Raw genomic sequence first — 15,857 nt, 5'->3', positions numbered from 1 at the left:
TGCACACCCCCTTTAGGAAGTAACACTCTTTAAATCAGCGTTCCAAGCCTCGCTTGGAACCACATCCTTATCTGGTTATCGGCATGGCATGCATCAAGCCTGTCCCAACTGAGGTTGCAGGTGTCCCCTTTTATTTGTTTAGTCCTGATGAGACCCTGTATTGTTTAAAGGGTCAAAACGGCGTTGACTGGGCTCACAACGAACCTAATAATGTGACCCTTTGAATTGAATTGGGTCACAAGAATGGACTTTGATTAACCTGGTTTGTTTAGGCCATTTTTTCAATCAATTACTGAGTCATATATAGTGCGAGCTAGTCACCCTGGGTGAGTCTCTAGGCACTGGGGGGTGCTGGTGGTTGAAGAGCCAGGTCTTGAGGTGCTTACTGAAGTCCTTCAGGGAATGGGAGGGGCGCAGGTGGAGGTGGGGGTGGAGGCCGTTCCACGATCTGGCGGTGAGGTGGGAGAAGAAGTGACCTCCGTAGCATTCACAGTGGATGCGGGGGACGTGGACCAAGGCCAGGGAGGCTGAGCGGAGGTCTCTGGTTGGTTGGTGGAGAGTGAGGTGCCAGTGGAGGGCCCTGAGGTGGGGGGTGATTGTGAGAAAGTAGCCTCTTTCTAGCCTTGTTACCCCCACTTTTGGCCTGTTTGTGAGTGTATGTCAGGGTGTTTTCACTGTCTCACTGGGATCCTGCTAGCCAGGGCCCAGTGCTCATAGTGAAAACCCTATGTTTTCAGTATGTTTGTTATGTGTCACTGGGACCCTGCTAGTCAGGACCCCAGTGCTCATAAGGTTGTGGCCTATATGTATGTGTTCCCTGTGTGGTGCCTAACTGTCTCACTGAGGCTCTGCTAACCAGAACCTCAGTGGTTATGCTCTCTCATTTCATTCAAATTGTCACTAACAGGCTAGTGACCAATTTTACCAATTTACATTGGCTTACTGGAACACCCTTATAATTCCCTAGTATATGGTACTGAGGTACCCAGGGTATTGGGGTTCCAGGAGATCCCTATGGGCTGCAGCATTTCTTTTGCCACCCATAGGGAGCTCTGACAATTCTTACACAGGCCTGCCACTGCAGCCTGAGTGAAATAACGTCCACGTTATTTCACAGCCATTTTACACTGCACTTAAGTAACTTATAAGCCACCTATATGTCTAACCTTTACCTGGTAAAGGTTAGGTGCAAAGTTACTTAGTGTGAGGGCACCCTGGCACTAGCCAAGGTGCCCCCACATTGTCAGAGCCAATTCCCTGAACTTTGTGAGTGCGGGGACACCATTACACGCGTGCACTACATATAGGTCACTACCTATATGTAGCTTCACAATGGTAACTCCGAATATGGCCATGTAACATGTCTATGATCATGGAATTGCCCCCTCTATACCATCCTGGCATAGTTGGCACAATCCCATGATCCCAGTGGTCTGTAGCACAGACCCTGGTACTGCCAAACTGCCCTTCCTGGGGTTTCACTGCAGCTGCTGCTGCTGCCAACCCCTCAGACAGGCATCTGCCCTCCTGGGGTCCAGCCAGGCCTGGCCCAGGATGGCAGAACAAAGAACTTCCTCTAAGAGAGGGTGTGACACCCTCTCCCTTTGGAAAATGGTGTGAAGGCAGGGGAGGAGTAGCCTCCCCCAGCCTCTGGAAATGCTTTGTTGGGCACAGAGGTGCCCAATTCTGCATAAGCCAGTCTACACCGGTTCAGGGGACCCCTTAGCCCTGCTCTGGCGCGAAACTGGACAAAGGAAAGGGGAGTGACCACTCCCCTGACCTGCACCTCCCCTGGGAGGTGTCCAGAGCTCCTCCAGTGTGCTCCAGACCTCTGCCATCTTGGAAACAGAGGTGCTGCTGGCACACTGGACTGCTCTGAGTGGCCAGTGCCACCAGGTGACGTCAGAGACTCCTTGTGATAGGCTCCTTCAGGTGTTGCTAGCCTATCCTCTCTCCTAGGTAGCCAAACCCTCTTTTCTGGCTATTTAGGGTCTCTGTCTCTGGGGAAACTTTAGATAACGAATGCAAGAGCTCATCCAAGTTCCTCTGCATCTCTCTCTTCACCTTCTGATAAGGAATCGACTGCTGACCGCGCTGGAAGCCTGCAAACCTGCAACATAGTAGCAAAGACGACTACTGCAACTCTGTAACGCTGATCCTGCCGCCTTCTCGACTGTTTTCCTGCTTGTGCATGCTGTGGGGGTAGCCTGCCTCCTCTCTGCACCAGAAGCTCCGAAGAAATCTCCCGTGGGTCGACGGAATCTTCCCCCTGCAACCGCAGGCACCAAAAAGCTGCATTACCGGTCCCTTGGGTCTCCTCTCAGCACGACGAGCGAGGTCCCTCGAATCCAGTGACTCTGTCCAAGTGACCCCCACAGTCCAGTGACTCTTCAGTCCAAGTTTGGTGGAGGTAAGTCCTTGCCTCACCTCGCTGGGCTGCATTGCTGGGAACCGCGACTTTGCAGCTACTCCGGCCCCTGTGCACTTCCGGTGGAAATCCTTTGTGCACTGCCAAGCCTGGGTCCACGGCACTCTAACCTGCATTGCACGACTTTCTAAGTTGGTCTCCGGCGACGTGGGACTCCTTTGTGCAACTTCGGCGAGCACCGTTTCACGCATCCTCGTAGTGCCTGTTTCTGGCACTTCTCCGGGTGCTACCTGCTTTAGTGAGGGCTCTTTGTCTTGCTCGACGTCCCCTCTCTCTTCAGGTCCAATTTGCGACCTCCTGGTCCCTCCTGGGCCCCAGCAGCGTCCAAAAACGCCAAACGTATGATTTGCGACTAGCAAGGCTTGTTGGCGTCCTTTCAGCGGAAAAACACTTCTGCACGACTCTCCAATGCGAGAGGGATCCGTCCACCAAAGGGGAAGTCTCTAGCCCTTTTCGTTCCTGCAGAACCCTCAGCTTCTTCTGTCCAGTAGAAGCTTCTTTGCACCCGCAGCTGGCATTTCCTGGGCATCTGCCCATCTCCGACTTGCTTGTGACTTTTGGACTTGGTCCCCTTGTTCCACAGGTACCCTATATTGGAAATCCACAGTTGTTGCATTGCTGGTTTGTGTCTTTCCTGCATTATTCCTCTAACACGACTACTTTGTCCTTAGGGGAACTTTAGTGCACTTTGCACTCACTTTTCAGGGTCTTGGGGAGGGTTATTTTTCTAACTCTCACTATTTTCTAATAGTCCCAGCGACCCTCTACAAGGTCACATAGGTTTGGGGTCCATTCGTGGTTCGCATTCCACTTTTGGAGTATATGGTTTGTGTTGCCCCTATCCCTATGTTTTCCCATTGCATCCTATTGTAACTATACATTGTTTGCACTGTTTTCTAAGACTATACTGCATATTTTTGCTATTGTGTATATATATCTTGTGTATATTTCCTATCCTCTCACTGAGGGTACACTCTAAGATACTTTGGCATATTGTCATAAAAATAAAGTACCTTTATTTTTAGTATAACTGTGTATTGTGTTTTCTTATGATATTGTGCATATGACACTAAGTGGTACTGTAGTAGCTTCACACGTCTCCTAGTTCAGCCTAAGCTGCTCTGCTAAGCTACCATTATCTATCAGCCTAAGCTGCTAGACACCCTATACACTAATAAGGGATAACTGGGCCTGGTGCAAGGTGCAAGTACCCATTGGTACTCACTACAAGCCAGTCCAGCCTCCTACATTGGTTGTGCAGCGGTGGGATAAGTGCTTTGAGACTACTTACCACTCTTGTCATTGTACTTTTCATAAGAGAAAAATATACAAAACAAGGTCAGTGTATATACACATAGCCAAAAAGTTTTGCATTTCCTCTTTTCACTCTTTTCTAAGTGCTGAAAAGTACTTCTAACTTTCTAAAAAGTTCTAAAAAGTTTAAAAAGTTTTTTTTCTCTGTCTTTCTAAAAGCTCTGACAAACTTTTTATCTTTTACTATCACTTTAACTCTCTCTAAAAATGTCTGGCACAGGCCAAAATGTTGATCTGTCCAAACTTGCATATGACAACCTTAGCTGGAAAAGAGCAAGGAGTCTCTGTATAGAGAGAGGTTTGAGTGTTGGGAAGAATCCTTCCTTGGAACTGTTACTTAACATGCTTAGAGAACAGGATAAGGCCATAGGTGCCTCATCTGTTGAAAAAGTACCTAATAGTTCTCAATCTGATTCAGGGACTCCCCCAGGAAAAGATTCAGGAAAGAAACTTCCTAGCCTGCCCATTACTAGACAGTCTAGCATAGTTGGTAATGATGATGAGCCACACCATACAAATAGTGTTGTCTCACAGCATAGCAAAAGCATTTATTCTCACCATACTGGTAGTGATGTTTCTGTTAGCCAAGCTGTTAGGGTGGCTTCTGTAAGGGACAGGTCTACTTCTGTCCATTCTCACCATACTTCTGTTTCAAGGCATGTCCCTCCCACCCACCCTGATGACAGATTGTTAGAAAGGGAGCTCAATAGATTGAGAGTGGAACAAACCAGACTGAAGCTCAAGAAGCAACAGCTGGATTTGGATAGACAGACTTTAGAAGTAGAGAAGGAGAGACAGAAACTGGGTTTAGAAACCCATGGAGGCAGCAGCAGTATTCCTCATAGTCATCCTGCAAAAGAGCATGATTCCAGGAATCTGCATAAGATAGTTCCCCCTTATAAGGAGGGGGATGACATTAACAAGTGGTTTGCTGCACTTGAGAGGGCCTGTGTTGTACAGGATGTCCCTCAAAGGCAGTGGGCTGCTATCCTATGGCTATCATTTAGTGGAAAAGGTAGGGATAGGCTCCTTACTGTGAAAGAAAGTGATGCCAATAATTTTACAGTTCTTAAGAATGCACTCCTGGATGGTTATGGCTTAACCACTGAACAATACAGGATAAAGTTCAGAGAGACCAAAAAGGAGTCTTCACAAGACTGGGTTGATTTCATTGACCATTCAGTGAAGGCCTTGGAGGGGTGGTTACATGGCAGTAAAGTTACTGATTATGAAAGCCTGTATAACACGATCCTGAGAGAGCATATACTTAATAATTGTGTGTCTGATTTGTTGCACCAGTACCTGGTAGACTCTGATCTGACCTCTCCCCAAGAATTGGGAAAGAAGGCAGACAAATGGGTCAGAACAAGGGTGAACAGAAAAGTTCATACAGGGGGTGACAAAGATGGCAATAAGAAGAAAGATGGTGAAAAATCATCTCAAGATAAGCATGGGGATAAGGGTAAAACCAAAGATCCCACTTCAAATCTTAAACACTCTTCAGAGGGTGGGGATAAAACTAATTCTTCCTCTTCTTCTCAACCTGCACACATTAAAAAGCCTTGGTGCTTTGTGTGTAAAAACAGAGGCCATAGGCCAGGGGATAAGTCATGTCCAGGTAAACCCCCTGAGCCTACCACCACTAATACATCAAGCTCTAGTGCCCCTAGCAGTAGTGGTACTAGTGGTGGGACTGCTGGCAACAGTCAAGTTAAGGGTGTAGTTGGGTTCACTTTTGGGTCCATAGTAGAAACTCAGGTAGTCAGTCCCAAGACAGTTTCTGTCACACCTAGTGGCATTGGCCTTGCCACACTGGCTGCTTGTCCCCTTACAATGGATAAGTACAAGCAGACAGTTTCAATAAATGGTGTTGAGGCCTTGGCCTACAGGGACACAGGTGCCAGTATGACTTTGGTGACTGAAAACCTAGTGCACCCTGATCAACACATCATTGGACAACAGTATAAGATTATTGATGTCCATAACTCCACTAAGTTTCTTCCCTTAGCTATAATTCAGTTTAGTTGGGGTGGAGTTACTGGCCCTAAGCAGGTGGTGGTATCACCTAGCTTACCTGTAGACTGTCTCTTAGGTAATGACCTAGAGGCCTCAGGTTGGGCTGATGTAGAGTTTTATGCCCATGCAGCCATGCTGGGCATCCCAGAGGAATTGTTCCCTCTCATTTCTACTGAAATGAAAAAGCAAAGGAGAGAAGGCCTGAAAACTCAGGATCCCTCTCCATCAACAGGTAAAAAGGGTATCACAGTATCCCCTAACCACCCTACCATTCAGGATACCATTCCTGTGGTGGGAGAAACCTCTCCTGGGGTGGCACCTGTTCCAAGGGAATCATCAGTTGGCAAAACTGGACTCCCTGAGGTGGAAGTACCTCTCTGTGGGATAACTAACATTGGTGAGAAAAAGAGCACCATTTTAGTTAACATGGAGCATCCCTCCAACCCTCCCAGAGAAACTTTAGTGCAGAAACCCTGCACTGCCTCACAACACTTAGGACAGCATCCCTGCCCTAGTGTGGAGCTGATAGGACAGCAGCCCTGCCCTGCTCCAACCCAAGAGAAACAGCATCCCTGTTCTCTCTTCCAGCCATATGGACAAAGTTTTTGCCCAGCTATGGCTTTTCTGAGACAGCATCCCTGTCTGGCATTTCCATCACTACAAATAGGTTCAGTGGACAATTCCCACTGCTCTAAACTAAAACTTACTGATAGAAACTCTGAAAATACATCTTCACATTGTTGCTTAGCTAAAAAACTTCAAACAGGGTGGTTTACATCCCCACAGGGAAGTAACCATATAGTGGATGATAAAGGGAGTAACCAGTCTATTGCAGAGCTACTCTCTACTTATCACCACTTAGACAATAAAGTCTCAACTGGCCAAGGTTAGCCTTATTGTCCTTCGTTTGGGGGGGGTTGTGTGAGAAAGTAGCCTCTTTCTAGCCTTGTTACCCCCACTTTTGGCCTGTTTGTGAGTGTATGTCAGGGTGTTTTCACTGTCTCACTGGGATCCTGCTAGCCAGGGCCCAGTGCTCATAGTGAAAACCCTATGTTTTCAGTATGTTTGTTATGTGTCACTGGGACCCTGCTAGTCAGGACCCCAGTGCTCATAAGGTTGTGGCCTATATGTATGTGTTCCCTGTGTGGTGCCTAACTGTCTCACTGAGGCTCTGCTAACCAGAACCTCAGTGGTTATGCTCTCTCATTTCATTCAAATTGTCACTAACAGGCTAGTGACCAATTTTACCAATTTACATTGGCTTACTGGAACACCCTTATAATTCCCTAGTATATGGTACTGAGGTACCCAGGGTATTGGGGTTCCAGGAGATCCCTATGGGCTGCAGCATTTCTTTTGCCACCCATAGGGAGCTCTGACAATTCTTACACAGGCCTGCCACTGCAGCCTGAGTGAAATAACGTCCACGTTATTTCACAGCCATTTTACACTGCACTTAAGTAACTTATAAGCCACCTATATGTCTAACCTTTACCTGGTAAAGGTTAGGTGCAAAGTTACTTAGTGTGAGGGCACCCTGGCACTAGCCAAGGTGCCCCCACATTGTTCAGAGCCAATTCCCTGAACTTTGTGAGTGCGGGGACACCATTACACGCGTGCACTACATATAGGTCACTACCTATATGTAGCTTCACAATGGTAACTCCGAATATGGCCATGTAACATGTCTATGATCATGGAATTGCCCCCTCTATACCATCCTGGCATAGTTGGCACAATCCCATGATCCCAGTGGTCTGTAGCACAGACCCTGGTACTGCCAAACTGCCCTTCCTGGGGTTTCACTGCAGCTGCTGCTGCTGCCAACCCCTCAGACAGGCATCTGCCCTCCTGGGGTCCAGCCAGGCCTGGCCCAGGATGGCAGAACAAATAACTTCCTCTAAGAGAGGGTGTGACACCCTCTCCCTTTGGAAAATGGTGTGAAGGCAGGGGAGGAGTAGCCTCCCCCAGCCTCTGGAAATGCTTTGTTGGGCACAGAGGTGCCCAATTCTGCATAAGCCAGTCTACACCGGTTCAGGGGACCCCTTAGCCCTGCTCTGGCGTGAAACTGGACAAAGGAAAGGGGAGTGACCACTCCCCTGACCTGCACCTCCCCTGGGAGGTGTCCAGAGCTCCTCCAGTGTGCTCCAGACCTCTGCCATCTTGGAAACAGAGGTGCTGCTGGCACACTGGACTGCTCTGAGTGGCCAGTGCCACCAGGTGACGTCAGAGACTCCTTGTGATAGGCTCCTTCAGGTGTTGCTAGCCTATCCTCTCTCCTAGGTAGCCAAACCCTCTTTTCTGGCTATTTAGGGTCTCTGTCTCTGGGGAAACTTTAGATAACGAATGCAAGAGCTCATCCGAGTTCCTCTGCATCTCTCTCTTCACCTTCTGATAAGGAATCGACTGCTGACCGCGCTGGAAGCCTGCAAACCTGCAACATAGTAGCAAAGACGACTACTGCAACTCTGTAACGCTGATCCTGCCGCCTTCTCGACTGTTTTCCTGCTTGTGCATGCTGTGGGGGTAGCCTGCCTCCTCTCTGCACCAGAAGCTCCGAAGAAATCTCCCGTGGGTCGACGGAATCTTCCCCCTGCAACCGCAGGCACCAAAAAGCTGCATTACCGGTCCCTTGGGTCTCCTCTCAGCACGACGAGCGAGGTCCCTCGAATCCAGCGACTCTGTCCAAGTGACCCCCACAGTCCAGTGACTCTTCAGTCCAAGTTTGGTGGAGGTAAGTCCTTGCCTCACCTCGCTGGGCTGCATTGCTGGGAACCGCGACTTTGCAGCTACTCCGGCCCCTGTGCACTTCCGGCGGAAATCCTTTGTGCACAGCCAAGCCTGGGTCCACGGCACTCTAACCTGCATTGCACGACTTTCTAAGTTGGTCTCCGGCGACGTGGGACTCCTTTGTGCAACTTCGGCGAGCACCGTTTCACGCATCCTCGTAGTGCCTGTTTCTGGCACTTCTCCGGGTGCTACCTGCTTCAGTGAGGGCTCTTTGTCTTGCTCGACGTCCCCTCTCTCTTCAGGTCCAATTTGCGACCTCCTGGTCCCTCCTGGGCCCCAGCAGCGTCCAAAAACGCCAAACGCACGATTTGCGGCTAGCAAGGCTTGTTGGTGTCCTTACAGCGGGAAAACACTTCTGCACGACTCTCCAAGGCGAGATGGATCCGTCCACCAAAGGGGAAGTCTCTAGCCCTTTTCGTTCCTGCAGAAACCTCAGCTTCTTCTGTCCAGTAGAAGCTTCTTTGCACCCGCAGCTGGCATTTCCTGGGCATCTGCCCATCTCCGACTTGCTTGTGACTTTTGGACTTGGTCCCCTTGTTCCACAGGTACCCTAGATTGGAAATCCACAGTTGTTGCATTGCTAGTTTGTGTCTTTCCTGCATTATTCCTCTAACACGACTACTTTGTCCTTAGGGGAACTTTAGTGCACTTTGCACTCACTTTTCAGGGTCTTGGGGAGGGTTATTTTTCTAACTCTCACTATTTTCTAATAGTCCCAGCGACCCTCTACAAGGTCACATAGGTTTGGGGTCTATTCGTGGTTCGCATTCCACTTTTGGAGTATATGGTTTGTGTTGCCCCTATCCCTATGTTTTCCCATTGCATCCTATTGTAACTATACATTGTTTGCACTGTTTTCTAAGACTATACTGCATATTTTTGCTATTGTGTATATATATCTTGTGTATATTTCCTATCCTCTCACTGAGGGTACACTCTAAGATACTTTGGCATATTGTCATAAAAATAAAGTACCTTTATTTTTAGTATAACTGTGTATTGTGTTTTCTTATGATATTGTGCATATGACACTAAGTGGTACTGTAGTAGCTTCACACGTCTCCTAGTTCAGCCTAAGCTGCTCTGCTAAGCTACCATTATCTATCAGCCTAAGCTGCTAGACACCCTATACACTAATAAGGGATAACTGGGCCTGGTGCAAGGTGCAAGGTGCAAGTACCCCTTGGTACTCACTACAAGCCAGTCCAGCCTCCTACAGTGATGTTGTTTCTTCTGGGTAGGTCGAGGACGAGTCTTGCAACAGCATTCTGGATGGTCTGGAGGTGGTTCATGAGCTGTTTTGTGGTTCCAGCATAGAGCGCGTTGCCATAGTCTAGTCAGCTGGAAATGAGGGTTTGGGTTTTCCTGGTAGAGATGGGGATCCAATGGAAGATCTTGTGGAGCATGTGAAGGATGTGGAAGCAGGCAGAAGAGATGGTGTTGATCTGTTTCTTCATGGTCAGTTGGGTGTCTAGGATGATCCTGAGGGTGAGTGCGTGGTTGGTGGGTGTGGGTGTGGGGCTGAGGGAAGCGGGCCACCATGTGCCATCTCAAGGGGAGGACTTTTTTGTCTGAGTTTAGTTTGAGGCAGTTGGTCCTCATCCAGGCAGCAATGTCAGTCATAGTGTTTTGGAAGTTAGTTCATGTGGTGGCAGTGTCATCTGTGAGAGAAAGAACGAGCTGGATGTCATCTACGTAGGAGACAATGTTGAGTCCATGGGTGCATGCAGTGTCTCCCAGTGAAGTAATGTAGGCATGTTGCAATGTGCTAATGTGTGTGCCTTATGAAAACTGTAGGTTCCACATTTGTTTTGGGGCTTTTCAAAATCATATATGAACCTTGCACAAGTACATTATATTGGTTTTAAGACTGATTTCAGTTTGAGTGCTTATTGTTTCTGCTAATTGAGGTTGTTTTTTTTTCCTTTTTTTCTTTCTACTGTTGTGATATCAATACAATTGTGTTCTGTGTCCGTTGTATATCCATTTATATTCCAATAAGAACCACTGTGCTTTAAAAAATAGCTCATTGATCTGGAACCTCAGTCTAAATCTGTTATAATCAATAAGTGTACTTATTCCATGGATGGCATTGTAGGTGTCGTTACTCTATAGGCCTGGACACGTGTTGGGCTAGAAACACTGAGCAAGATTGTTGTCTCTTCCCTACCACACAAAAGTCAACCTATTCAATAATGCACATGTTGTGTCCCCACTAAGAGATAGTCTCCTTAGCATATATGTCAGTCATTTGTCATTGTTTAGAGTGTACATGTCACTCTGTTACACCCCAGCCATCGTTTTTGCATGTATGTACCTGTCTATTACACCGCTGCCATTGTTTGAGTTTATATTGTCTATTACTCCGCTGCCATTGTTTGAGTTTATATTGTCTATTACACCGCTGCCATTGTTTGAGTTTATATAGTCTATAGCACCGCTGCCATTGCTTGAGTTTATATAGTCTATAGCACCGCTGCCATTGTTTCAGTGTATATAGTCTATAGCACCGCTGCCATTGCTTGAGTTTATATAGTCTATAGCACCGCTGCCATTGTTTCAGTGTATATAGTCTATAGCACCGCTGCCATTGCTTGAGTTTATATAGTCTATAGCACCGCTGCCATCGTGTCAGTGTATATAGTCTATAGCACCGCTGCCATTGCTTGAGTTTATATAGTCTATAGCACCGCTGCCATTGTTTCAGTGTATATAGTCTATAGCACCGCTGCCATTGCTTGAGTTTATATAGTCTATAGCACCGCTGCCATTGTTTCAGTGTATATAGTCTATAGCACCGCTGCCATTGCTTGAGTTTATATAGTCTATAGCACCGCTGCCATTGTTTCAGTGTATATAGTCTATAGCACCGCTGCCATTGCTTGAGTTTATATAGTCTATAGCACCGCTGCCATTGTTTCAGTGTATATAGTCTATAGCACCGCTGCCATTGCTTGAGTTTATATAGTCTATAGCACCGCTGCCATTGTTTCAGTGTATATAGTCTATAGCACCGCTGCCATTGCTTGAGTTTATATAGTCTATAGCACCGCTGCCATTGTTTCAGTGTATATAGTCTATAGCACCGCCGCCATTGCTTGAGTTTATATTGTCTATTACTCCGAGTGTATTACACCGCTGCCATTGTTTGAGTTTATATAGTCTATTACTCCGCTGCCATTGTTTGAATTTATATAGTCTATTACACCGCTGCCATTGTTTGAATTTATATAGTCTATAGCACCGCTGCCATTGTTTTGGGTGTATATAGCAGTCTGATGCACCTCTGCTATTGTTTCTGGTGTATGTCACTCTTTTGCACCTCTCCCATTATTCGCACTGTATATATATCAGTCTATTATTACACATCTGTCATCGTTTTGTGTATATATCAGTCTATGGCACCTCTGCCACTGTTTTGAATGCACTGCCATTATTTTCAGTGTACATATCAATATATTGTACATATGCCATTGTTTTGAGTGTATATATATATATATCAGTCTATTGGTCCTCTGTTTCAGTTTTAGATGTATATCAATATATTGCACCTGCATCATTGTACTGAGTGTATATATCAGTCAGTTGTCCTCTGTAATAGTATTATATCAATATATTACACCTCTGCTATGTAATGAGTGTATATATGTCTATTGCACGACTGCCATTTTTGGGGTGTATCAATCCATCGCACTTCTATCATTGCTTTGAGTGTATATATCACTATCTTTCACATTTTAGCGCTAAAAGTGTGATTCAGGGAAAGTTTCAAGGGGACTCCCGGATCTCAGTGTTCGCAGAAGTGAGCAGCTCCACTGAAAGGAAGAGGAAAGAGCTAGAAGCAGTGAGGACAACCTACCTGTACCTCTTGCCTCTCTGTAGAGAGCACAGGTCCCTTTTGTATAGATCTGCTCATCCTCCGTGCCCCTTCCCTGACGCTGGGGCACACGTCCATGAGTTGCTGGTCACAGCTGGGGAGATGGGTAGAAGGGAAGCATGGTGCACGGGTTTCTTTAGGTGCTCACTGCTTTAGTTTGCTAGCAGTATAAAGTAAAATGCAGCTATGCTGATCATATATAATCCCTAGAGACAATAAAACGAGGGCCCTGAAAAGAACTGAAAGGGATGTTGTCTTTTATATAGCAGGCAAACATTCATTGCTAGCAACATTTCTAATTTATGTATTCCCCCCATCACCTCCATGCCCCCCTAGTGAAATCACCAGAAATCCAGACTGACTTCTGCAAAAAACATTACGTGGTTAGAACAAGCCCACTCAGGGCACAATTCCTAAAAAAAGAAGTGCGAGGGACTAACCAAGTTAGGCAGTATGAAAATGAATTCACAGCATATGCCATCACGGTGCGTGACATCACAGGGGATGACATCAAACATGGTATCACAGGAAGTGGCATCAGCGGAAGTGGCATCACAAACCATGACTTTACAGGAAGTGACATCACAAGGTGTGACATCAGATCTTAAGATCTCACACATATGTTTAGCAGGTCTATCATTAATACATGCAAGCACATTATGAGTATACACATAAACACTCCTGATTTAAGCAGAAGGCTCATGCTTTTATAAGCTACACATAAAACAATATTGCCTTTTGTCTGCATAAAGCTTCCTTTACCCAAGGACTGAACAGAGTAACTCTTTTGCTAGCCTACATCACCAGGCATAATATTCCATATGTTGCACATTTCCATGTAGATGTGATTGCTTTTGCTGCCCACGCTCTCCACAGGTGGGACCGCTCTCCTATGCGAAGTATGCTTACTCATCCCTAACCACCACTTAAGGTGTCTGTGGTGGGCACCTGCACTCGTTGTATGAGACTGGGGCTCTTTTTCCAGCATGACCCAAAGCAAGATAGAAAGACGGAAAGGGAAGAAAGGAGAAAGAGAGATAGGAAAACAACGCTGAATTTGAAAACGATGATGAAGAAAGAACCAGCAAGAATAAGCAAGTGTAAAGTAGTGAAAGTAAAAGGTTATCACAAGCTTGGCATTCAGCAATGGGACCCTAAGAAGAAATTTGGAGTTCTGCATTTATGTGTTTACAAACTATACACTGTCCCCCAAAATATCTGTTCTACATTTAGCAGCAGACATTTCTCATGGTGTTAGTTGGCGTAATTGTATTTCAATCACCCTCACACTCACCAGCGCAACCCGACTACTCACCCTGACATCTGTACGACCAGAATACCCACACAAAGAATGGATCATGAATTTCAAAGTAAGTGGTTTCAGCTTCATATCAAAATAAGTGTAAGCCACCCAATATCAAAAGATGAGATGGAAATGGTGAAAAAAGTAACTCACAAGAAAAAGGCATATGCAATTCTAATCCCAACTAGCACTTTCAAGAGAATTATTGCCTTCAGAAGGAAATATTGGTAGTTTGTAGTGAAAAACTACCCAGGTGGGGAGATGTAGGTACAGTGAGAGCCACCAAAACTATGGCCAGTAGTCAGTAATCAGAATGTACACTAGACCATGCTTGCTAATAAGAACTTTGCATGTCCTAGACATGTTATACTGCCAAAATCTTGCACTGGAGTGGAGAAGGCTTACTTGTAACACTGACCTGTGGGCTCGCCTATTCACTGTAACCTCATCCTAGAGGTGTCAGTCCTAAGTAAGCGCACATGATCTTTCATTTCATACATAGCTTAACTGAATTACATCAGTTTTCCTGACCTAAGAGCTACATAACAAGAAAGCTACCCTGTGGCAATGGGTTATAATACAGTACATTGCAAACTTTACAGCATTGCTGCAGTAGGTAGTTGTGAGAAGGGAAAAAAACCAGACCACCTTTCCCCGACAGGGCAACAATGTCTTCCTTTCAAGGAAAACAGCTCTTCAACATTTAGTGATTCGAACTGGTAAATGAAGGACATAATTTCAAATGTTTGAAAATCATGTTTTGTTGTGGTGTGATGGATTGTAATACTTCTGGAGGAGCAAGCCAGATTATGCAAGGCAGTCCTTTTTTGAAGTGAAAAATGCAGTTGCAGCATCTTCCTTCCACCCACGCTCCAACCTCATGTGCCAAGAATTAAAGACAAAGCATTAACCTTTGAAGTAAAACAGGAGAAATATAGAGATGTCCATCTAATGTGAACGCAGAAAACTTGTGATCAATCCCAGCTTCCCATCTTGATCAAACTGTGTGATCCTAAGGAAATCTCTCTCTTGAGTTTGATGAGTAGGCTGCAATGCTGCACCATGTTTAAAAAAATTGAGGCCCCAAAAAGGATGCACTTGACTCTTGCATTTCATGTGCTTATGCTGGGCAGCCACACTCTAACCTCATGCACCAAGAATTAAAGACAAAACATTAACCTTTGATGTGAAATAGGATAAATAAAGAGATGTCCGTTTAGTGGGTGAATTGCATATATTGAACACGGAAAACCTGTGTGCTGCCCATGACCTCCGTATGCCAGGTGTGGGGGCCATGGTGATGATTGCAGGCTGTTGCCCTGGGGCATCGCTCTATAGAGAAAACAGGTGTTGCCCTGTGGGATGCTGCGACCTGAAAGGGCCATTACTCTGCGTGCACAGTTACAAACCCCATATGTGTGGTGAAGTGAGAAGGCTGTCACCCTGGTACAGTGTGCTGCTGTGAAGGAGAAGCAAGCTATTACCCACGTAGGAAGAGCAACGATTCGACTACAAAACAATCCAGGAAGACCCAAGACCTGCAACCGGATTCAAGGAGACTTTCTGCATACACAGAGGAGCCCCTCTAACGTAGCATCTAGATTTTTGCTCACCGCTGGGTCGCAGACACATGCCAGTTCACTCCGAATTTCCACTCCAGCAAGAGCAGGTTAGACTGAATACTGGGCTGCCAGGCCTCGGCGGCAACTAGCACTGATTGACAAGCTACGGCACGGAGGCACTCTGACTTTCTAAGGTGACTTCTTTCTAAGACTTGAACTCACTAGCGGGCCTAGCTGGAATGTTGCCTCACATAACTGGGTAATAACCACAATCCTTTGTCAGGGAAGTGGGACTCCAGAACTGACCCAGGAAAATCAAGTGTGCCTGACTTGAGAAGACCTTGTATGTTATTTGCCCACAAAATACATGTGTAGATATACGGGAACACCCATGCACCACCCATGCAATGCCTACCAGACACACAGTAATGCATGGCAGAGCAACATGCTACCTGGCATACTTTTTTTTTTACAAAGCCATGCCAAAACTATCCTACAAGGTTATTTCCTCTTTGTATGTGCACTGCAGAATGCAGCATACATGCATAGAGGGAATAACGAGGTGAC

Source organism: Pleurodeles waltl, chromosome 3_2 (genome assembly GCF_031143425.1).
Source record: "Pleurodeles waltl isolate 20211129_DDA chromosome 3_2, aPleWal1.hap1.20221129, whole genome shotgun sequence".
NCBI lineage: Eukaryota > Metazoa > Chordata > Amphibia > Caudata > Salamandridae > Pleurodeles > Pleurodeles waltl.
Note: the sequence above shows the minus strand (reverse complement) of the source record.